The following is a 24,208-nucleotide window of genomic DNA, read 5'->3' as shown; positions in this document are numbered from 1 at the left end:
AAGCTTATGATTTTTTTTTTTTTTACCACTGGAAAAAAAGTCAGCTTTTTAAAACAGAGGAACTTTACTCCAAACTTGCTTTCCCCAGCCCTTTTTTTTTTTTAAACAACACTGTTGCCAATTAGTTGTCTTTAACATAATTTCAAATACATACTGAATGTCTATATGGGTATTACGGCTTTGCTTAGTTTACAAAGATAAGTGAGGCCTCTAAGAATGCCAGTTGCATGCTTTTCAACAGAAGGATGTAAACTTATTTAGCAATCTCTTTTTCTCTTTCATCTTATCTCTAGTTTCTGTGTAGATTTATAATGCTCATTGTTTCCAATTTTAACAAATCACCTAATGGCAGAAAGGAAAATATGTTAACCTTGGAATTATTTGCAGTTGTAGAAATCCCTTTTGTCTGGCTCATGCAAGGCCTGCAATCTGTTTTAAACACAGATTGTCTGTCTTTTGTCTGACAGCCACCAAGCTGCACAAATTACTTTCTGCCTGTTCACCTGTTTGCAGCTGTGTCTGTAAGCTAAGGATTCCGTAGTTTGACTTGAGCAACCACTGAGGATTGATGACATGTGCTGCTGATAAAGTGAGCAATTTGAAGAAATTACTGGCTAAACTTATTGAAAGACATCTGTGCATAAGCTGAGAACTAGAAGCCTTCAATTGTGTGTTTGCAACCTGCAGTGGCGGCAGTCTGTTTGAAGTGATATCCTACAAGAGAGCTGGCCCTGACACAAAATAACTACACCATCTTTGCAACATATTTCCTCACAACCAACAGGATTGTGTTCTTTTGGTCTTAAATATACTTCCTAATTAGAGGATATAACAATAATTAAGACTTCCTATACTCATCTAGCAGAAGTGACTTCTTTTGAAGCCTGGTTTTCACTCAGGTTGGGCGCTCTGAATTACTTCTCAGCCCTCACTTATGGTATGGATGAGTCCTCAGCAGTTACGACTTTATGCTTATTTTCCCTTAGTCAACAAGACACACCCTTGCAATATTATGGGGTACATCTCAACTCCTCCAAAATTTAAACTAGCTGTAACACCTGAAACATCTGCTTCATATTAAGCAGTCAAGTCATTTTATTTCTGATCTTTGTTAGTCTGGATAACATTTGAACTTTGGGTATATTTGCAAATATTAATTTTAAGCTCAGGGAGACAAAAAACTTATCTTAGGGTGTGAGTGTGCATGTGCAAATGCATGAAGCTTTTGGTTTAATTATGTGTGATGCTTAGCCAATTCTGAGGTGTATATAGCAATATGCAAAAAGAAATTCCTAAGTCCCTGGAGACACATTCTATAGTGATATGCTTTAACTTTGCTCCATTATATTTGCTCTTAAACATTTAGCATAAATATGTTTCAAGTAGATACTGTGGTAGAATAGGCCTAAGCAGAAATCTGTGCATCTACAAGTGTCTGAAGAGCCCAAAACTACAAATCCAAGATCAAACTAAAACCGTTTCAACAATCATGACATATACATGTGCTACATTTGTTTTTGCAAGTGAAATTAGTTCTGCTGTTTGCATTTCCTAAGTATTTGAAGGAAAATAATTCCTCAAAATTATACCTCACGAACAAAGTCAACTAACAACAATAACAATTTTCAAAATCCTTATTGTATTTGCTGAAAAATTGTCACTGTGTTATAAATTAAGCACATTTGAAAATAGGAAAGCAAAGCTTTCAAGTTAAGTAGCTATATAAATTGGGCTTTCACATTTCAGAACTCATAAACCAGATTCAATGCAGAGCTGAAGTGACCTTCTGAAAAAAAAAAAAGGATATATAGTACGGTGTATAGGCATACAATAAATCAAGTCCTGATTATGTGCAGTTAATAACTATACATCACTAAAAATAAAACCCTTAAGATACTCTGGTACAGCAGATATCTAAATAAATACAGTACATTTTTATCTTTAACCTCTATGCATATTGCAAGTTCAAGCATTTCTAGTGTCAGCTTTTATTTTAAAAGACCTAAGTCGTGAGAACATTCTTACGTACCACTTCATAACTCTGACACCAAGTATGTATAAGAAGATTAGCCTTTATTTGGTATAAAATCAGTTGGCAGTTTTACATCTGTGCAATGCAACATAAATACCCCAGCTGGCATCTCAAGCTCACACACATATGGACTTCAAAACAGAAACTTCCTTATTTGCAGCACTGCCAGGGTAATTTTGTATACTCTGCATACTACAGCTATTTGTCAGGCCTCTGCAGGTGTGCAGCGCACATAAACACACAGCTGTAGCCTAGCAAGCCAAGTGTTCCATCAAACACATAAAGGGAGACCTCAGCAGCTGGATTAGTCATCCCTGCAACAGGTCCAGAGAGAACAATATGGGTTAGTATTTTTGGAAAAGCATGGATGGTAAATTTATGATTATGCTGGCCTTACCAAATAACTGCTGGATTGTGTCATTTTTATGCAATGACTACTTATTAAAGTTTTTGTTAGAATGGCTGGAACAGACTGAATATTTTTTAGTTTTTAATATAAACAATAAGGTAGTTTATGTATAAAATAGTTTATTAAGTGCAAAATGTTAAAAGGTTTTCATGCTAGTGGTTGGTTCTGACAGATGTTACAATTATTTGCATTGGCTTTAACAGACAAATCACTGGAATCAATTATAGTTAGTATATCATAAAACTTCTTACCAGTTATATATTATCCTTTGTCACATTTACTATAACTACAGAGCATTTTTCTATGTATTTCATTCTAATTGCTCAGTTCACAGATGAAAATGTAAAAACACTCGATAAAAGTGCAGAACGGTTTTCTGTAATTAGCTTGCTTGTTTCTTTAAATCACAATTTTAATGTAAACAAATAAACCTAATTTTTTCTCAGAAATGTCTGCAAGACACCAGCATTCATACAATTTCATGGTGGTCACAGATGTTAAAAACATTTTAACGAAGCAGAAAGAGCAGTAAACCTAATACGATGCAACTTTTGTTTAAGAAACTTTTCATATGTCAAAAGCAAGAATAAAATAAATCAAATTAAGACAATTAATTCATACCCAACTGCCCCTTCTCATTATGGTAACTGCAAGATTTCAAGAAGGAAGAGCAAGAGGTCCCCAGAGGCCACTTTCCTAAACTTGACCTAATGACATTTCAAGACCATCCACCAGGAATACTGCTGTTGTTGGCTCAGTAACATACATAAGGGTGACAGTAATGCTGTGGTATCAAAATATGATCGCTAGAATCACTGATGGGTAATGAAAATCATGTAGTGATTTCTTCATGGGGTATAAAGGTAGCTGTTCTTTTAAGCTCAGCAGGTTGCAGTAAATGCTGAAAAGGCACCAGAGATGGAAAGAGATGAGCAATACTCAGCTATATTCAGGATGAGAATTACTTAAACATATGCTAAAAATGAAAAGGCACTTCAAAACAAAAATAATCATTTAAAGAACAGGAAAAACAGCAATGACAAAGTTAATCATTCCTTTTATGCAAACATATCTATCCCTTAGAATCAAAACTGAAAAAATACAATTTCAGAGATACAACATGCCTCTTGAATCTACAGTCTGTAAAAAAAACACAGAAATGACTAATTGCTCTTTTCTGGTAAGCGGAAGGCAGAGCCTGAGCAATGGAACAAAGTAGAACTGAGTGATGGCTTGATAGCAAAGTTATGCCATTAAATCTTGATATTATACTACTGATGAACCAGTCACAATCAAAGAAAAAATGGCTTATCTTATTAAAATATGGTAAATCCATAGACCCTACTTCAGAAGAAAAACTAAAATATGTTTCTTGAAATAACAATTTTAAATGATCATGAAATTTTAGAGCAAAATAATAAAATACCTGTAAATTTAACCTACGCTTTTCCAAATAGCAGCTCCTTTGGCAAAAATCTGAATTTTCTGCAAAACTTTAAAAAAGCATTTAAAAAGTTTAAGTGATGAAAGGTCATAAATGTTAATCAATACTTCACAATGGACCACAAAAAATAGAAATCTGAGGGAGGAGACAGAATAAATGGGACTGCTTTTTCCCTGGTGCACACAACGGATTATACAAATCTCCCAGTCAGAAACTTTATTCTGCTACATTTCTTGCTTTGATTTACTCCAGAGGGCAATGAAACACTCTTGGGCAGGATTGGATTAAGACAAAGACACTAAAAACCAGCAGGATAAGGTGGGCAGATAGTTGAATTTGAGTTTTCATGTAAGAGAGAAAACAAATGTGTAGAATACTAGATATGGGGGGAAAAAAAAACAAAAACCCAAAACCTGGTGTTGGCAGGTATTTCCTGTTTGAACTCAAGAAAAGCATTCAATTACATTGCATGAACTTCTCTAGAGAAATCTGCAGTCTTAAAGGGACATTGATTCATTAGGTAAGATAGGATTCCAGTTTTGTAATAATGTTATTATTACACAAATTAATCACTGTGAAAATTCATATAGAACAACTGTAATGTTCATATTGCATAAAGAAATCTTGTACACAAAATTCTTAACCTTGCTGCCACAAGACAAAATTCTAGATTGAATGCATGTGCCAGGCAGAGTGTGGTCATCAATGGCTCTATGTCCAGGTGGAGGCCAGTAACGAGCGGCATCCCTCAGGGGTCTGTGTGGGACCGGTGCTCTTTAACATCTTTATCAATGACATCGATGACAGAATCGAGTGCACCCTCAGCAAGTTTGCTGATGACACCAAGCTGAGTGGTGCAGTTGACATGGTAGAAGGAAGGGATTCTCGAGGGCCATTCAGAGGGACCTCGAGAGGCTAGAAAGGTAGGCCCTGGTGAACCTAATGAGGTTCAACATGGCAAATTGCAAGGTTTTGCACTTGGGCCGGAGGAATCCCAGGCATCCATACAGACTGGAAGGAGCAGTCCTTGAGAGCTGCCCTGCAGGGAAGGAACTGGGGGTCTTGATAGATGAAAAACTTAACATGAGCCAGCAGTCTGCCCTTGCAGCTCGGAAAACAAATGAGATCCTGGGCTCCATCAGAAGAGGGGTGGCCAGCAGGGACAGGGAGGTGATTGTCCCCCTCATTTCCTCTGCCCTTGTGAGACCCCATCTGGAGTACTGTGTCCAGGTCTGGAGCCCCCAGTACAAGAAGGACAGGGAGCTGTTGGAGAGGGTCCAGAGGAGGGTCACAAAGATGACTGGGGACTGGAGCACCTCCTCTACAAAGACAGGTTGAGGGAGCTGGGCTTGTTCAGTCTGGAGAAAAGAAGGCTGTGCGGTGACCTCATTGCAGCCTTTCAGTACCTAAAGGAAGCCTACAAACAGGAGGGGAATCAACTCTTTGAAAGGGTTGATTGACTGCAGGACAAGGGGAAATGGTATTAAGTTGAGGGAGGGGAGATTTAGGTTGGATGTCAGGGGGAAGTTCTTTACAGAGAGAGTAGTGAGGTGCTGGAACAGGCTGCCCAGAGAGGCTGTGGATGCCCCGTCCCTGGAGGTGTTCAAGACCAGACTGGATGGGGCCCTGGGCAGCCTGCTCTAGTATTAAATGTGGAGGTTGATGGCCCTGCCTGTGGAGATTCATGATCCTTGAGGTCCCTTCCAACCCTGTGATTCTGTGTGCCAACGGTTGCCATGCTATGTATCAGACCTACTTTAGTCAAGTCACTTAAATTCAGACTTTCAAAAGTACAGTTTCCATATGCCCTGTCAACATGCAGTCTCAATCACTCCTGGAAGTTCTGCACATCCTACTGAAAGCTTTTTTATACAACAAATGCATAGCACTTAAGGGGAGGGGGTGCCCAAAAAGAACACAAAATACTAGGAAGAAAGCCCTATATACTGCTGTTATAGTACAGCCCTCAAAGGGAAAGTCCTAATGAAGAAAGAAGAATATCAGCATGTATTTCCCTGAACTGTCTAAATACACAGCGTGGCTCATCCTTGTTGTAGGTATAGACCTGAGTCTGGCCCAAACTCTCTGAGACAACCCTTTGCAATGTAATCACAATCATGAATAGTTTCCCTTAGCCCTTTCCCGTATCTTGTGGAACTGCATTTCAGCACAAATAAATCAAGATGACGACTCAAGAATATTGATGAACAGGAGCAGTGCTAAATAGGAGCATTTCATGCCCCCAATTTTTTTTTAATTATTCATTAAGTCCTAATACTTTAGGCATTCCTGCATGTAAAATCAGCATAGCTTGATAACTTAGTGGAAAAAAGAAATTATATCTATATATAAGTATATATATCTTGCCTAATACAGGAACTATAAGTTATTGCTGAAAAAATAAAAAACAGGTTAAGTTAACCCACTGAGACAAAATATTGAAGAGAACCCATACACGATTACTGGAAGCATGCAGTGTTTTTCTAAATTGATGTTGGAGTTTCAGCTAGCACCTTTACATTTCAAAATATACAACTGCTACTATATCCAATGTTGTATAAGAAAAAAATAAACTGCCCCTGCTGGAAGAGCTTGCAAACTGAAAAAGGGACAAAAGCAAGATAGGATATCTATGTACTCCTCTTACACAATTCAAATGCAGAAATAGTAAGAATAAGAATAAGCAGTACAGAGAAGGGTAGGAAAGAAATGTCAAGTATTCTTTGATTACGGTCTTTGTTTTACTTAAATCTTAATGTGGTAAACATTACAATTAAACCTCAACATCATAAAATGCTTCAGAAATGCATACTGACAGCATCTCCACATTATTTTTAAAACCTGATAAAACCTAAATTGATAAAGAACTCCTTATATTGATATCCACACTGTTACCCAAGCAGCTGAAGCAACACTATCAAACAGTAACCTATTCCAGATCCCCCTGGGCATCACATTGACCATGCTTACTTCTCTCCATTCCTACCCCCACTTTTTTCCCCATTTTTCTTAAAATACAAGCTATTTTATAGGGTGATTGTAATATGATACTATGATCATTGCTGATTGCAGTTAGAAACAGACCCTTCTAATCCAGCTGCTCTCCACTTCAACAAATGCCATTTAAAAGCTACTTCATAAAAACATTATTGCTTCATACTTAAAAGACATTAAGTCAAGATTTTGGAAATTCCATTCACTTGATTATATCAGCAAGTGCACTATACATTAGATTTATCATTAAAGCAAAATCCATGAGAACTGTTTTCCAGACTTTAGTTAATGCTCTTATGACACATTTGGCCAATGAAAAAGGATGAAAAACAGTAGTGCTTTGAAGCAATAGCCAGTAAATGCCATTGTGGTTTACCAAGAGTGGGATGCACAACATATTAGACCACAGTTAATGAAATTAAACCATTTCTTATGTTTCTGAAATGTGTCCTGTATTACTTGCTTGGAAACTACACAACTGATTCATCTTTGAGATTTTACTTCTTTCTGTAGTAAATTGTATCTCTTACATCTACTGGTAATTAAATCAGTAAGCACGACCACTGTTATGTATTTTATAATACTATTTAAGGCAAAATAACTCAATAAATAAATGCATGTTCTTTTTTTGTTTCCGCATAAAAATAGAATTGTAAATTTACGTCCCTTATTCAAAGATCTGGAGAAAAGATTACTGGGAGAAAAATAGGATAAAGCATATGCATACTACCTACTTGCATAAGATGTGAACTGATAAGTAGTTTCCTTTCATAATATGCCCATGAAATGTGGATTTAATGTAATGCTTTCTTTACACTATATTTTAGGGGGAAAAAAATCTTCTGGCAAACCTTCTAGTGATTTTAAAGCTTTACCTACTACCTCCATGCACAGTTTATCCAACAAAGCAATGAGGCGCACTATTTTCCAAACTAAAATGCTGTTGTTCCTCTACTTTTCTGAAGCCTTGGAAAAGCAAACAATTGATCTTCAAAATCCATTTATTTCTCTACTATTTTTAATTACTTGCCTATTAATTATAAAACTATGGTTACAGCTCAGCTAAATCAAATCCTTACAAAGAAGACTTCATGTCTTCTCACTTATATCAAAGAAGCTATGAAAACCTATTCTTACAATAGAATTTAAAGCAGAAAGCTCAAAGGTTAAAATAAATTGCTTTCCGGCAGCCCAACCAGCTGCTGTCTCAGGCTAAGAACTCAATTCTCACAAGTCCTTCAAGCTTTCCAACTGAAGACCCTCACACACTGTATTTGAACAAGTTAATTTGTAACTAGCAATGTTAACTAATAAACTTTTCCAATTATCTCAATTAGTTAACAGTAAAACTGAGGGACAGTCAATAGTTCAGGTCACTTCTATGTCACCGCAGTGTCACTGTAAGAAGTCACCAGGATTCCTCTCCAGGGATTATCAAGCCACACTTACACCACAGAGTCAGCAGCAGCAAGAAGGTGAGGGACCAGTCATGCAAGAGCATCAAATACATACAAAAAGAGAGAAGGTAAACAGCAATGATCCTTCTACTGCCTAAAACAGAAGAGATGACAGTTTATACTGGTTTTGCCAGCTACTTTCCATTTTGCACCTTAAACACATCTTTCAAGTATTTGGAAAGCAACTCATAAGAACCAAAGCTCTTCTCCACTGATAAGGGGAATGAAGATATGGATCTTTCCAATTAAGAGAGCAAAATGCTTTCAAATGAATCATTTTTACAAGATAAAAAAAATATAAAGGCAGCAAAAATAATCAACAGTGGAGCTCTCAGGGTAACTTCCACTATTGAGAATGTAATTTCTGCATGTATTAAAACCAAAGTCTTCCTTAAGAAAAATGAGGTAATTATTGTGCTTAACAACAAACTGACCTTATTAGCAGAAGTGATGAATAATATGGTCTTTAACACAAGTTAGGCTGCACAGCAAAGTGGCAGAGAAGCTCAGATCACATCACCTCATTTTCATAATCACTTTCACATGTGTACAATGCATTAAATACAGTACCATCTTAAAAATGAAAAGCAGACATTCCTTTGGAAATTAATTCAATACTTATAGTGTCACATTCAAAAAAAAGAGACCTTTTATACTGTTAAAAAATTGGAATACAATAAATAACTACAGAATGCTTATTATTTCATTTGTCTTATTTTTGTCACATATATACAAGCACACTGTACAGTTGTGGGAAGATGACACATGTCTAGAACACTATATTCTAAAGATGTAAGCAGTAAGTCTTTCTCAGAAAATAGATACATAAACAGAACCTAAAAAAATCAATATGGAACCTTCTTTACCATGCATTTCCACATACTTCACATTAACTACTCCTGCTGACAGACTTTGATCTCAACAGTCTCCATTCACTTCTCACAAAGAAACATACACACATCATAGAACATCACTTCCTACCAGACTCTTTCCCCACAAGCAAAAATTCAGGCCTACATTTAATATATATATATATATATATGTATGTATATATATATGTATGTGTGTATATATATGTATGTATGTATATGTGTGTGTGTGTATATGTATGTATGTATATATGTATGTATGTATGTATGTATATATGTGTGTGTGTGTGTGTGTGTGTGTGTGTGTGTGTGTGCATCTTGAATGTGAATATGGTAGAATTGCAAAGGTTGCAGCTAAACTTCCACACCAGAGTGCTAATTAGGAATCAGTGAACGCTGCTTCTCTATACACTGAATTTGAAGATAAGCAAATTCTTCACTAGCATCTGTATTTATATTCAAGCTAATTTTCATGTTAAGCTCCTCAGAGAACAGTTTCTTATGGAATAAAACTAAAATCACTGCATCTGTACCAGTGGTGCTGTCACTAGTAATTATTTCTACAGGCAAGCCTGTGGTTCTCACCACAGCAAACTAAACACAGCTATTAGACCTTTCACTGTGAAGAATGATCATCTCTTGTGGATAAAGGGCATAAACTGTGAGAAGTCACTGATGATTCAGTAACATGTTGGTAGACAGTAACATTTTTCCTGAAAATCACTCAATGAGGTATGCTACAGGAAGTTTTCAGGACTTTTTATTGCACTACCACAACAAATTCAGCAGCTCTATGTATGTGAAAGGATTAATTAATTTTGAGAGAAGAAATCATAACCAAGCAAATGTATAAAAAAATCACAATAATATAACTTTCCAAATTACATCTGCACTTTGAAGAACTTGTACGTAAACAGTAAAGGAAGAGAGAATTCCCCTTTAAGTTCAATTATAGGATACAGTAAAAAAAAAAATATATACTCGCCAACACATTACCTCAATATACCTCAACACATTACCTACTGCTTGCAGTGGTTACACAACATACTTACACTTAGCTCTTAAGTCTTCAGACAATACCATTAAATACAGGAAAAAAAATATTTCAACACACCAACCAGATTGCATAATTAATAATCAAGACATTTCAAATTAATTCACAGAGGAAATAGTTAACTAATATCCTTCTCATGGAATATACAGAAGCAGTATTTTGAATAACTATATGAAATAACAGCTTATGTTTAAATTTATCAACTTTAAATAGGCTTCATCTGATCATAAGAAACTATACAGGCGAAAAGGTTTGTGTTGTTATCTTGCCAACCCAAGGGATACAATTGCAACAGGAGACAATAAACCAAAGACAGATCATAAATGCACCAGTTAATGAGAAAAATCAAGGAAAGAAAACAGAATCATAGAATCACCAATTCTAGAAAAGACCTCCAAGATCATCCAGTCCATCTGTTCACCTCTCACAAATATTTCCCCTCTAAACAATGTCCCTTAGTACAACATCTAAGCATTTCTTGAATGCCTCCACAGACGGTGACTCAGCCATCTCCATGGGCAGTGTGTTCCAGTGTCAAAATGTTAATACAATTAAGAAAAAAAAAAGATTGTTAACACTGGTGGTGGAGTTATAATAGACATGCTACTTAAATAACATGATTCAAATGCTTTTTCAAAAAAAAAAAATAAGTTCATACTGGTATGGATAGATATATACACTATTTGTAAATAAAGAAACAAGCCAGAGATATCTTTCTTTTTAAAACAACAAATGCATTTTTTTCATTTCCTCTTCTAGTCATCACTGTAGGATAGAGCCAAAAATGTTTTAATAGGACAGATGTTTTCATAAGACAGAACGAAGATAATCCTGTTGATTATCATATTTTATTTTTTCTTAAAGGCAGTTAAAAATGGAGGCTACTACCAGTTTTAGAAGCCTATGCTTTTAGAATTATTCCAAACTTCCCCACAGATAATTAATTTGTTATATATAAAAAAAGGAATACAAAAGCTTTCCAGTTCATTAAGCTCCTTTTCAAATGCATATAAGCTGACAGTTCTCAGTTATGTTCCCCAAAGATTCTCAACAGTCTAAAGTATGTTGTTGCTATTGCATAAACCAAGTAAAAAAGTTATGACAAGTGCCTTAGAAAAATGCCACCTACAGAAATGTCATTGTTGTTGCAGCTCTGATAACAGTATAAAGAAAAGCACACTTATACAAACACATGACATATTAAAGAAAAATATAAAGTGGAGATTGAAACAAATGAAAACACTTCTTGGTCCTGCTGCAACCAAACATCACACCATAGTAGACCATTCAAATGCTAAAGCAATCTAAGGAAAGGTTAAACTTCCACAGGAAATGAAAGTCCCAAAGGAAATGAAAGTGGAAGTGAAACCAAGGGGAAAAGGTATTTGGCTCTAGACCCGAAGAACTGCCTACAGCAGCATGCCACAGCCATCCCTGGGGACTGGCTGAGCTTCCCCGAGAGCAGCATTACCCGCTAAGTAGCGGGTCATCAGTGGCACAGTTGGCTGATTAAGAGATGAGATCACGTATTTACTTATTTTAGCAAGAAACCACATAAAATACAGCCTGATATACAGAGAGTTTTTGTACAGATATCAAACATTCCAGAACACTGAAATCATTTATTTAATTAGAAGGAAATAGCAAACTGGGAGACTTCAAGGAGACTTTATCTTACCTATTTACATAGAGGACAGAGCAAAACAAACAATCCTCTCTCCCTGTCCAGAAAAAAAAAAATCACAAACTAATACATTCATATTTAATACAATAGTACCACATGTGAGAGATTTTTTAATAGAGAACTATCTACAGGCCAGGTGTGGTTGCTTTTCAAAAAAACATTCTAATACTAATGCTTAGAACAGTTCTGGATACAAATAGTTTTCTTTGCAGAGTATATATACAGCTTGAATGAAACTTGCTTCACAACTCTTCACAACTGCAGGATCCCTCAACAAGTACAAGCTTCACGTGTGCCTTCCTATAATAAAGAATTTCTACTCTCTTGGCTCCTACACATAATTTTTCAGGGCAGTATACATACAGAAAGCCCACCACAGGAGACCAGCTAAGCAGTGACAATACCTGAAAAGTCCACCCAATAGCAGTGGTATACAAAGGAAACAAAAGCTTTGTTTTACAGAAAGTTGCTTTCCATTTTGAGGGACTACACACCAACTACAGAAATGTTCTCCATAATTCTTCCATGGAGGGAAGTTACTACAAGAAATTTCAGCTGCTTTACCTCTCAAAAAAGTAATGTACAAAGCATTTTTGCACCATGTCACAAATACCTTACAACATAGCAGAATGTAGAACTTAATAAATTCTGACATCTGTTAGACTGAGGCAGTAACAACTCCTACATTAGTGCAGAAGGCGCAGATAATCCTATGCAATTTACATTAATCCAGTGTAAACAATCAGTATTGATGATTATTTTAAACACACAAATACAGACAGTTTTAATCTGAAAGATCATACATCTTTCAGAAAGCGAGAGACAAAAGAAGCATTAAAATAAGAGCCTGAGATTCCTGCAGTGGTACCAAGCTCACCAGCTGAACTGACTGCTCACATATCTGCCTGACCATTAGGAGGTGCGGGAAAGCTGCTCTTAGGAGCAGAAAGTAGGACCACCCCTTCTCACAGTAGCATGATCCTAAGTCAGCTGAAATGTGCAATGTGTGCTTGCAGCCCGGAAGGCCAGCTGTGCTCTGGGCTGCATTAAAAAAGGGGTGGCCAGCAGGGACAGAGAGATGATTGTCCCGCTCTACTCAGTTTTTGTGAGGCCCCATCTGAAGTACTGCATCCAGGCCTGGGCCCTCAGTACAGGAAGGACATGGAGTTGTTGGAGCGGGTCCAGAGGAGGGCCGCTAAGATGATCAGAGGGCTGGAGCACCTCTCCTATGAGGAAAGGGTGAGGGATTGTTCAGCTTGAAGAAGAGAAGGCTCTGGGGAGACCTCATTGTAGCCTTCCAGAGTACTTGAAGGGAGCTTATAAACAGGAGGGGTAATGGCTGTTTACGAAGGTGGATAGTGATAGGACAAGGGGGAATGGTTTTAAACTGAGACAGGAGGTTTAAGTTAGATATTAAGAGGAAGTTTTTCACACAGAGGGTGGTGATACACTGGAACAGACTGCCCAAGGAGGTTGTGAATGCCCCATCCCTGGAGGCATTCAAAGCCAGGCTGGATGTGGCTCTGGGCAGCCTGGTCTGGTGGTTGGAGACCCTGCACATAACAGGGGGGTTGAAACTAGATGATCATTGTGGTCCTTTTCAACCCAGGCCATTCTATGGTTCTGTGATTCTATGAAAATAAAAGCAAGCCACCTCACAAAAGGAAAACAATGCAACTGAGGTTTTAAAATCCTCTTGTCCATATGAATATGCTCACAATCAAAATCTGGCAGTAAAACTCTTTAATAACATATGCTACAATAAACAGGTGCCAAAAGTTTCAAAAAGACTGTTTAAAAGAACTAGATTCAAATTTTGTGTTTATTCCTTGAACCCATAAAGCCTTCCATTAGGAATACAGAGATAAGACTGAAACTCAGCTGAAAAAAAATCTGGCTCAAATACACTTTAGTCATGGGACTGAGGGGAAACAAACAGAACTTTGAATCCATTATTATTAAGATAATTGCAGAGAAAGAACATAAAACATCTCTTTGCAAAAATAAGCATTATTTGTTTTGAGCTACTGCCTACAGACCTCAAGCATCAGGGCCCTATCGAGCTAGATAAGCAACTCATAGAGCAGCTATGAATGCCACCACCACATCAATTCCCTAATTTTAAGTGTTAAACCTCATGGCATATTTGCCACCATAGTAAAATAAATAATTTTCTTCTTTTTTTTAATTGTCTATGCTACTATAAACATACTAAAGAATGTTCTGTTTTCAAGCATTTGAGCCTAACTATGGATCTGGAATCACAAAAATAAGCAGATAGACATGCAAAGGAGTGACAGGCTCAGGATTTACTCCTCCCCCCTCAAATCCTTGCAAATAAATTCGGAAAAAAATCACCAGTCTGTGCCAAAAAAAATGGGGATATAGCTTGATACTGGTTTTTTCTATAAAATGAATAATGTGCATTTCTTCCAAAACTTCATGGAAGAGTACTTACAGATCACATACGTTCAGATGCTTTGGATTCTTAATGGTAGCAACAATGAAAAGAATGGGCTGTCAAACATTAAAGAGAAGGATAAAATGGAAGTTTAAGACAACCTAAAACAAGTCCCTACAGGCTGAGTAAAGGCAGAAGACAACAGTGAAGATAAGGGAATTGCATATACACAAAGAGGGAATTGCATATACACAAAGAAAAAAGAAAGCTAATATCACCAGTAATAGAGCCTTCTGTAAAATTATACAAACAACGTTTGAATATGCTCTTCATCTTCCCAGGACAAATCCAAAAATCTCAACCAGTGCTGGTAAAGTAAATCATTTCATTTATATATATAGCATGTGTGCAAGATAGGCAGTGAGAGGTCACTTCTTCCAATAACATGATCCAGCAGAACTATCTGCAGCATCAAGTAACTCAGCCCAGTCACCTGCCCCAGTGGTGAGTTACATGAGACAACACGAAGTGCAATACTTAACTACTGACAATAACAACTTCCTGTGAAGAACCATTATAGTGCCCAAAGTTACTCCTAATTTTCTTAGAACTTTGTTAAGCTTTAGGAAGGAACCAAAATGCACGTTAGGAAAGAAATGAGAGTTCTTTGTACAGAGTAATTTCAGTTTCCAAAGTGATTATACAACATATATTCGTAAGAGTTTTTACTCAAAACAGTGTTTAAGAACTAGAATTTAAATGAAAATTCTACCCAAGCCAACGTCCCACTTGGAGCCAGTGCTGGATCCTTAGGGAAAAGAACAAAATGGGAAAACCGCATGACATTTCTGAGGCTACACTCCAAGCATCAAGAGCACAACTCCTGAACCAGAAAGGCTGTCTTTTAAAGCAAAGATCATCTCCTATTTTACATTCTCCATATTTATTTTTCAAAAAATGAGCTTGCAGCAACCACAGTATCATGTAACAGGCAATTTTACATTGTGACTGCTTCCCGTGTGGAAATGACTCCTTTGCGGAGTCCTTTGGAACCTGGTTACCTACTGAGTTGGTCTTCTAACATTTAACTCAAGAAATAACTGCTTCTTCCAGTATAAATCAGAGAATTTCAGACGCTTTTACACTTCTAAAGGTTGACTGATCCAAAAGTTAACATTCTTACTATTGGAAACGTATCCTTTATTTTAAATACATCCATTTCTATAGATTTGGAGACTTTTGTCAGAGAAAAGGAAAATAAGATGAATCCTCTGCTACAAATTACTATGCCTTTCAAAGTACATAGATTTGGAAGATTACTCCAGTTCAAGGAAGAAAGAGATGCAATTTTTCTTGTCTCAATAAAAAGCCTCTTTCTTCAATTCTCATATGAACTTCTTTGTACTCCCTAGTCGTCCATTTTCTTTTTAGGCACAAAAAACTGGACATTTACATCATCTTCAGCCTCATAAAGACTATATTTTAAATATATGTTTATAAATTCATTTTTTTTACTCACCATTCCATTATATCATGCACACACTTGTCATTAGCACCTATTTATACAGCAACACAGAGGAAGTCCCTGCTGAGCTGTGGGTCTCTATGATCCCTGCACATTTTCAGCATCCATACTTTTGAAGAGTGAGATACTCTTCATAAACATTTGGCATAAATTTCTTCTTTAACTGTACATAATCCCATATTTCATTTCAATGAACCTCAAAAACCACGTAAGTCAAATCACACAGAGCAACTGCCTTATTACTATCATTTGACATTCCTCCTAAATCATAAATTGTATATTTTGCAACGCATAATGGTGAGGGTGAGGGTTTTTTTTTAATGGTTCTGTACACATGAATATTTTACCTTTGAAAGCCTGAAAGACTGGAATAACAAGATAGAAAAGTACATTTTGTGCATTTCTAAATAAAATCTCCGTAACATTATACAAATGTCACTTAACTATACAAATGCATAGGGAACTTTGATTCAGGTAAATGACACATTAACCTGAACTATCATTAAAAGTGCTTAAGGAGTAAGAAATCTGTTTAATGAAAAAACATAAAAACATAGAAATGTTTCCATATGTTTTTATGAAGTATTCTTTACCCTTTAAATGAACACATTCAGATTTAGTCGCTGGCTTTGTTTCAGAGAAACCCCATCTGTACACTGCATCGCTTACAGGCACATCTCAGTCATGCAATAGCTATGTCACAGCTCATATATCAAATAAAAATCACATTCAAGGCCACACAACCTTATATACCCAAAGTCTTCCATTCTATTTAAAGTAATCCTAAGAGAGCTCTTATTGCACCTCACTGCTGACGTCACATGACTTTTGTTGGGAAACAGAGTACTACAACTTAAATATCAAACAGTTCTTAACACAGATGAGAATGATCTAAAGGACAATTCTGTTGTACTTATGTAGTGTGTAAAGTTTTTGTTGTTTTTTTTTCTTTTTTTTTTAAACAAAGAAACAGTCAAGGAACTAAGTATAGTAGCACTGCACTTTATGTTGCAGAGTGAAAAGCTGGATAAAATACAGGCAACACATAGTAGGCTTGAGGAATTCATCTGAAGAATTTAGATTCAAAGGCCAACAAAGTTGACTGCACATACTAAGGACAGGAAGTTAGAAAAATTATTTTACCTTTCTGACAACAAACGGGTCAGTGACAGAACAATCTTAAGTTCAAACAGGACGACAAATATAACTACATGAGTCAAAACGCTTCTATTACATGACAATTCACCAACCCTTTAACTTTCATAATAAGGAAATAATATGAAGTCATATGAGAAATCTTTGAAAACATACAAATCCAAGCTATCTCCTTTCCAGAACACCTTGTGCACACCTTGAGAGAACACTACCGAGACAATGTTCTATTCTTTTTTTCCCTGATTATCAAGAAGTTTCCTTTGTCAATGAGACATTATTCAAAGCAAAATCTATGTTAATCAGCTAGATATAAACACCTAGCAATGAAAAATGGAAATCACTATTTTCAAAAGGGAAAATTATTACCAGTGTCTAAAATTAAAATCTGTTGCACTTTCAATACATACAGAGATGATTATTAGCTGTTTCTTGACAGTTTCCTAAAAACGTAAAGAATGTTTTCAGTAGTATATGAAATAGCAGAGTAATTACAAAGCAGAGTGTTTGTTGCTTTCTTTTCTTTTTTTAAATAACTTCAAATAGAACAGTTTAATGGAGTTTACCTGAACATAATTTAATAGCTTGTATTTAAAACAATTAGTAAAGAAAAAGAAAGATCGTTCACCTCTTTTAACATGTCACAGTCAACATGTTCTGTAAACTTCTCTTATGATTTGTTATTCCAGTCCCACATTCTTCTCATACAAATGAAACATTTCATTTTTCAATTAACACTCAGGAATAATTGATTAATAAACTAACTAGGATAATATGCAACAGAAGCCTCATGGTAAGAAAAAATAAACATAGTAAGATGCAAATTGCATATAAAAACAATAGCAAAATATGCAACTTCAGCTAGCACCAAAAGCTAGCAGGAGTCAACTGCATTAAATTAGACTCAGTCTGATCAAGAGGACACTTCAGAAATCAATTAGCTCCAGATAGAGATGTGGGTAAAATAGCATTTCAAACAAGACAATCTGTGAAGCATGAAGTAACACGAAAACAAAAAGACGGAAGCTCTGTGATCATGTAGCCTCAATTCTTATAAAATAAGGGCCATAGGATTACTCTTTTGTATTTAAACAGCAGCATGAATTTATCAATCAATAAATAAATAAAACCCTGCAGTCTTGAAAAGTTGTTTCAGTCACTGACAATTGTAAACAAGTGTTTTCTAACTGGAATTTGTTTTGGCTACTGGAACTTCTTACACCTTAATTTACTAGACAAGAGAGTTTCACTTCCAATACGCAGTGCAGTTGCCCTGAATACCAGCAGATTTGCCTCATAGAAAATATCCCTTCCTTTCTTTAAAATAATTTCTATTAAGAGTTCCATCTTTCACTCCAAATTCCACATCAGCCTTAAGATCAGTGGCTTTTAGAATGTCAAACTAATGACCTGAATCACACTTGCACATCAAGTTGTTTCTCAAGGCTTCTGGGGGCACCAGGCAATGTACAAAGCTAACCTGACATGGGATAATTGTGGAAACTTTTCTTAGCATTACAGTAATCGGTTCGTAAGTTTAAAATCAGTGAAAGTAAAGACAAAAAAAGGCAAGGAATGAAAAGAACTCCTCACATGAATGCAAGGATTTAGCCAAAAGGGTGTATATATATATTCAATATTTTTAAAAGAAAAAGTGAATCACAGAAGTTAAAAGACATTTTCATTCCTTTCCTTAAAAAACACCTAAAATTATCTGTGAAAAGAAAAAAGTGCCCTGATGCTACGGCCAACAAGTTTTTGAGGATTACTCAGTAAGCTCTGTCCAAAGCAGTCTTCAAGCATCCATAAGCTTATGATGGTTCTGAACTGTGATTTGCAATAGCGTTAAGAAGTCTTCTAATGAACTAAGACAAAGAAAGCTCTGTACTACTTCAGTGAAGTAGAATATGATTCTGAAGTGCAGAAGAAAACTGAAATGGGTTTTACAGAAACTGAGGGATGTATCTTTTTCCTTTAGAGTGAACTGCTGGAAAGACTTCGATTTACTACGATTAACAACATATTAATTTAAAAAGTTTCAAAGAAAGTACAACGCAAAATCAGAGCTTGTTTAAAAAAAATACACAGTAGTTGAAGGCCGTATTAGTCTCAATTTTTGTCACCATCCTTTTGGGCAGCTATTTTAAGTCACACTGCAGGAGAGAAAAGGAGATAAGCAAGCCTTAGTGAAGAGTTGCTTGAAGGATTACTTCCCAAAATTCAAAAAGCTGGAAGAAAAAAAAATGCAAATCTGACCTTTTTTGATACAACACACCAAATCACACTGTGAAGTCATCTGACAGTATTGCTCTTTCATCATGGCTTCAAAGAGGACTTCATCTTGGGAAAACCAGTCACCAGACACCCCAAATTAATTTCTTAGCTCGTTATCTCCTACAATAATCAAATTCAGGATTAATTGCTCTAAGAAGCATAGGAGCCTACTACAAATATAGTTCCGCTCACTGATACAGAGAACATTCATGTATCAGAGCATCCCTTGTTTTTTATTCTCTGTACTTCATGCTACTAAACCATAACATGGTCTCCTCTCATCACTGGGGTCCTTTCAATACACTGTCACCAAGTTTTTTTGTTGCATTTTTTTTTTTCCATTCTTTGTACAATTTTCAAACTGACTTCTGCAATATTTTTGTGATATCATAAAGCTAATACTCTCAAAAATGACAAGCAGACTCAAGTTCCAAAGAGATAATATTCAGGATGTCATATTAAAGCTTCAGGTCCCACAGATCTTTAGGAAAGAGGCACCTATAAACTCTGTAAATGCCCAAGGACCAAACACATTATCAGCACTTTACCAACATAATTAGAAATTCCCTTAAAAGTTTATATTCAAACTCAGACAAATCATATACAAATTGAAGTAGCAAAGGAATTGGGAAGGCATGAGATGAGAAAGTGAAAGCATCATTTCCTTTTCCAGCTATTTATTTTTCCTTTCTGTTTATAGCTAATACTTAGGAGTTTTGTTTAGGAGTTTCTGAAGTCTGTGCAAATTTACAGAAGACAAAATTTATGAATTAAAAAAAATAGTTTTCCTAATACTGAATAAGGTAGAGGTACTACCTTGGTGATAAGCACAAATCTGCTGGCAAGCTGTGTTTCATTGATAACATATGGGATACAGCAACATATGAATGGATTGCAGCATAAAAGCAATCCCACTGGGAAAGTAGCCTGGACAAGAAGTACACATCAAAGTAAGTTTTATAAAAAGCTCTCTTGAAAGACAGAAGATCAAGTGCTTAGCACTTTGGTGATCACAGTCACCTAATTTATGTCCCCTGAACGGAATACAGAGTTACCTGGTGAAACCAGGAGCTATGAGAGCCATACCAAGAAGCAATCATGAGCTTTCAACAGAACTGCAAATGCTGCTACATCAGTGCCTCAAAGGTTTATTTTAAAGCTTAGTCAATCTAAAAAGACAAATATCTATAGATTCCTAATGTCTCTGAAGTGATCTGGGTTTGCTGGTGCACACAGTGTTTTTTTAGATGCAATTTCTTAAGATTGTCTAGAATAGCACAGTTCCTCCCTCCAAACTATACATTACAACAATTACACAGTGTTTGTAAAGCTGCTGAATACATATAAAAGCTTAGCTTCTTTAGAAGCTAAGTGGGACTAAAAGAATTTTTTAAAAATACTAAGTACAATAAATACATAGCAGGTGTTTTACATTGTATGCCCTACAGTTCTAAACCTGCCAGTCCAATACTGCCAACAATGCACTAATTACAAGGGAAATACAATTGGATGTAACTACTTACAATAGCAAATACTCACTGTCAAGTCCTCCCCAAAAGTCCTGGGAAGTATGAAAGATTGCAACTGGTTTAAAAAAAAAAATCTTTGTTCCTGATTGTTTGATTTGTAACAAATCGTAACAAAGAACTTCTTTTTCTTTGTTATACTCAGGTTGGAGCGAAATGAGAAGATTTTGTTCCCTCCTGGCAAGTAGGAGTGCTATTCATCACCATTCAACTGGAAAAAAAGGACTGAGAGCAAATCACAATAGGTTCACGTGATGTCCAAAGGTGTCTGAGAAATATTTATTTTATTCCTAACTTCAGTCATCCTTTCGAAATCTACTTTCCCACCAAGCAAAGAATATAATCAGGTTCTTCTAATTTAACTCCTCCTGTCATTGATGCCTGCTGCAGATGGATGGATGACTAGCGATTTTCTTATCAATAAGAAATCTAAGTATTTAAAAAAAGAGTGCAATCCTGTATAACAAAATTTATGTGAGATCTGGATTTCTGAGATATGTTGATGTACGTAACCCACTCTGAAAGTAATTCCATAGAAACTACAGATACAGAGAAAACAGTAACACTAATTGATTGCGCAAATTCTCAGCTACAAAACTAGTTTTCAACACAGACACCACCATTAGCTATGTATTTTCATCAACAATGAGCAAGAGACTACATGCTGTACTCAACAATCTGCACCAGTGGAGGTGACCCACTGCTGCCATTGTCAATGCTGAAATGCACCACACATTGCCTAACTATATCCACCCTCTGGTCTCCATAAACATTCAGCAAGCATCAGTGAGTGTCAATGGGTTGTAATGGCTATGAGTTGTGCCAGGATACGTTCAAGTTGGATATTAGGAAAAATTTCTCAGAAAGAATGAAGGCATTGGAACAGGCTGCTCGGGAAGGCTGTGTAGTCATCATCCCTGGAGGTTTTCAAGAAAAGGGTAGATAGTGCCCTAAGTGACTGGAGCAGTCACAGGCATGGGTTGATGGCTGGACTAGATGATCTTAGTAATCTTTCCAACCTTAATAATTCTATGATCTTTTTTTCCCATATGGAGGAATTCAATTCCACTCCCTTTGCTTCACACATCATTCTATGTCAGATACCATTTTGACAAACTACCCTTTTGCTGACATCTGTCACACAGCAACAAAATTGGAATATTGGTGGGAAGGTTCAACTTTTAAATGCCATACCACCACCATCCACCTCTTATGTCGTGAGTCAACATAAAACACACAGAACAAGAGGCATTACTTTTGGAGTAGCCCTCATACATAAGGAAAGAATCAGAATTCATTATATTCTTTCTATAGACAAAATATCAGAGAATATAAATTCAGAAAGCTGAGTGATATGACAGTCACCTTTATTTGGAGCACAATTTTTTGCCACATAAACTGAAATCAAAAGACATCATATAGCTTATGAGTAAAATCCACTGAGCTCATACCAAATAGGTTAAAACAGTACAAGGTATTTTTCAGGAAGGATTTTCTTGAAGACAGATAAGAAAAGTCTTCTGGAAGACAGATAGTAGTGGAAACCTTAAGTATTCCTTGACTTCCCTCCCCAAAAAAATCTTCAACTTGCAGAGAAGTCAAATTTGCTCTAGTATAAGAGTTGATGGTCATAACATCTGCTGTTTTTCAGGGTGACACTTCCAGTTGGACTCCTCTCACCACATGTACTGCTATCACTGGACACACAACTACCTTACTTCTTACTTGGGATAAGACCTTATCACCTTAAACTAGATAATCATTGAAGGGCTTTTCCAACTGAACTATTCTAAGATTCCTACATAAGCTATTTTCTGAGAGAAGAAAAGGGAACAGGTGTGAGAAGAGCATAAGGTGCAGAAAAAAAGGCATTAATTTTATTTTATATATAGCAAATAGCTACCAAATATAGCCAATGAGGATTCTTAGTTCCCGTTGTTCCACTGCTGTACGTTGTTCTGCACCACTTCTTCCCACCTTTCTACTTCTCAGACAGAACTGGAGATTTTTAAAAGATCACTATTTGAAAACTGACTGTTATACAACATTGTCTTGAGGTCAATTAAAATATACTAACAATAAATTCAACTTTTCAGTACAATTTATATTGCTTTGAGATACATGACTGTGCTTCTTAATTCAATTCTTTCCCTTAGTAAATGGCAAATTAAATTTGCTACAAGAAATCAAGAAAGATCAAATGGAACTGTAAACAAGGTTGCTGTTGTTAATCAGGAAAAGAGGCAAAGCAAAAGAGAAAAGGAAGAAGATGAGAACAAACATGTCCTATAAAGAAGAAAAGGGTTGAACAGGATCAGACATAAAAGAAGGAAAAGATAAAGCATGAGGTACAGCAACAAACTTGGGTGTAAAAGATAGGAGAAACAAGTATAAGGAGGTGTAATATCTGGACTTAATATGTTACTCTCAAAACAAAACAAAAATTGCCAGAAGATGATGGTGAAAAAGTTAAAGAAGAAAGTGAAAAATAAAACACATTTATTTGATCTTTATCCATACCAGCCTTATGAAGTAATCTCAACAGAAAGAAACTAAGCTCAGGCTGGGGACCATGCTTATTTAGATGATCTCCAACTAAAACAAAGGTGTTTCTGGAAATAGCTCTGATTACTTTCTCTGAGTGAATGTCTGCCTTGGTTCCAAAGTATGCTTTGGAGGATGGTAAGCAGATGTAGGAGCTCTTACTTTTTTCTGAAACTGTGGTCATACACAGAACTCTGACACTTTCTCAGAATCTGTGCTTTTAATTATCAGATCACATTCAGTATGATATGCATCTTTATTCATGAGAAGAAAAGCACAACAGTAAAAAAAGCACAAGAAATGTTTTCCTATGCTTCTATAATACTTCAAAGTGGGATCAAAGTAGTTACATCTGCTCTACCATATTTAATTTTGCTATAACTCTTCACTCAGATTTTCACATTACAAACTAAGGTGCTTTCACTGTATACTGTTTAATGGCACAGTAATAGAACATTCCCCTTTCTTTATTCCTCTCTAATTCCCCTCCAAATACAAAATCAAAACTATTAAATGTTCATCTTAAAAGTCTTTTACTTGCAGTAGTTTCCTATGAACCTATGTTTGCCTAATTTTTTCTGCCTAATTTTATCTGCTTTTTTATGCTACTATGCATTTTCATTACTGGTAAACTAGAGTGTGTTTTTGGGTTGTTTGTTTTTTTGCACAATAGAAATAGAATTTTTACTGAATCACCCACCTTTGCAGACATATATAACCTAATAATGTATAACCTAAATAATTCATGGTCAAAGCAGTGCTCTAATTGTAGATTGCTACCTTCCAGTAAAAATGTGTTTTCTGACCTCCATGAGAGAGGCAGAGAACATTCTAGTTTACATT

At 36.1% G+C, this 24,208-nt stretch overlaps 1 protein-coding gene across 7 annotated transcripts in view; it reads right to left on the bottom strand.

The window, feature by feature from the left end:
- VPS13B (vacuolar protein sorting 13 homolog B) overlaps window positions 1-24,208 on the bottom strand; it is a 416,489-nt gene that overhangs the window by 295,600 nt on the left and 96,681 nt on the right. The window lies entirely within an intron of this gene.

Source organism: Meleagris gallopavo, chromosome 3 (assembly GCF_000146605.3).
Source record: "Meleagris gallopavo isolate NT-WF06-2002-E0010 breed Aviagen turkey brand Nicholas breeding stock chromosome 3, Turkey_5.1, whole genome shotgun sequence".
Lineage (NCBI taxonomy): Eukaryota > Metazoa > Chordata > Aves > Galliformes > Phasianidae > Meleagris > Meleagris gallopavo.
Note: the sequence above shows the minus strand (reverse complement) of the source record. Positions and strands in the feature narration are given on the sequence as shown.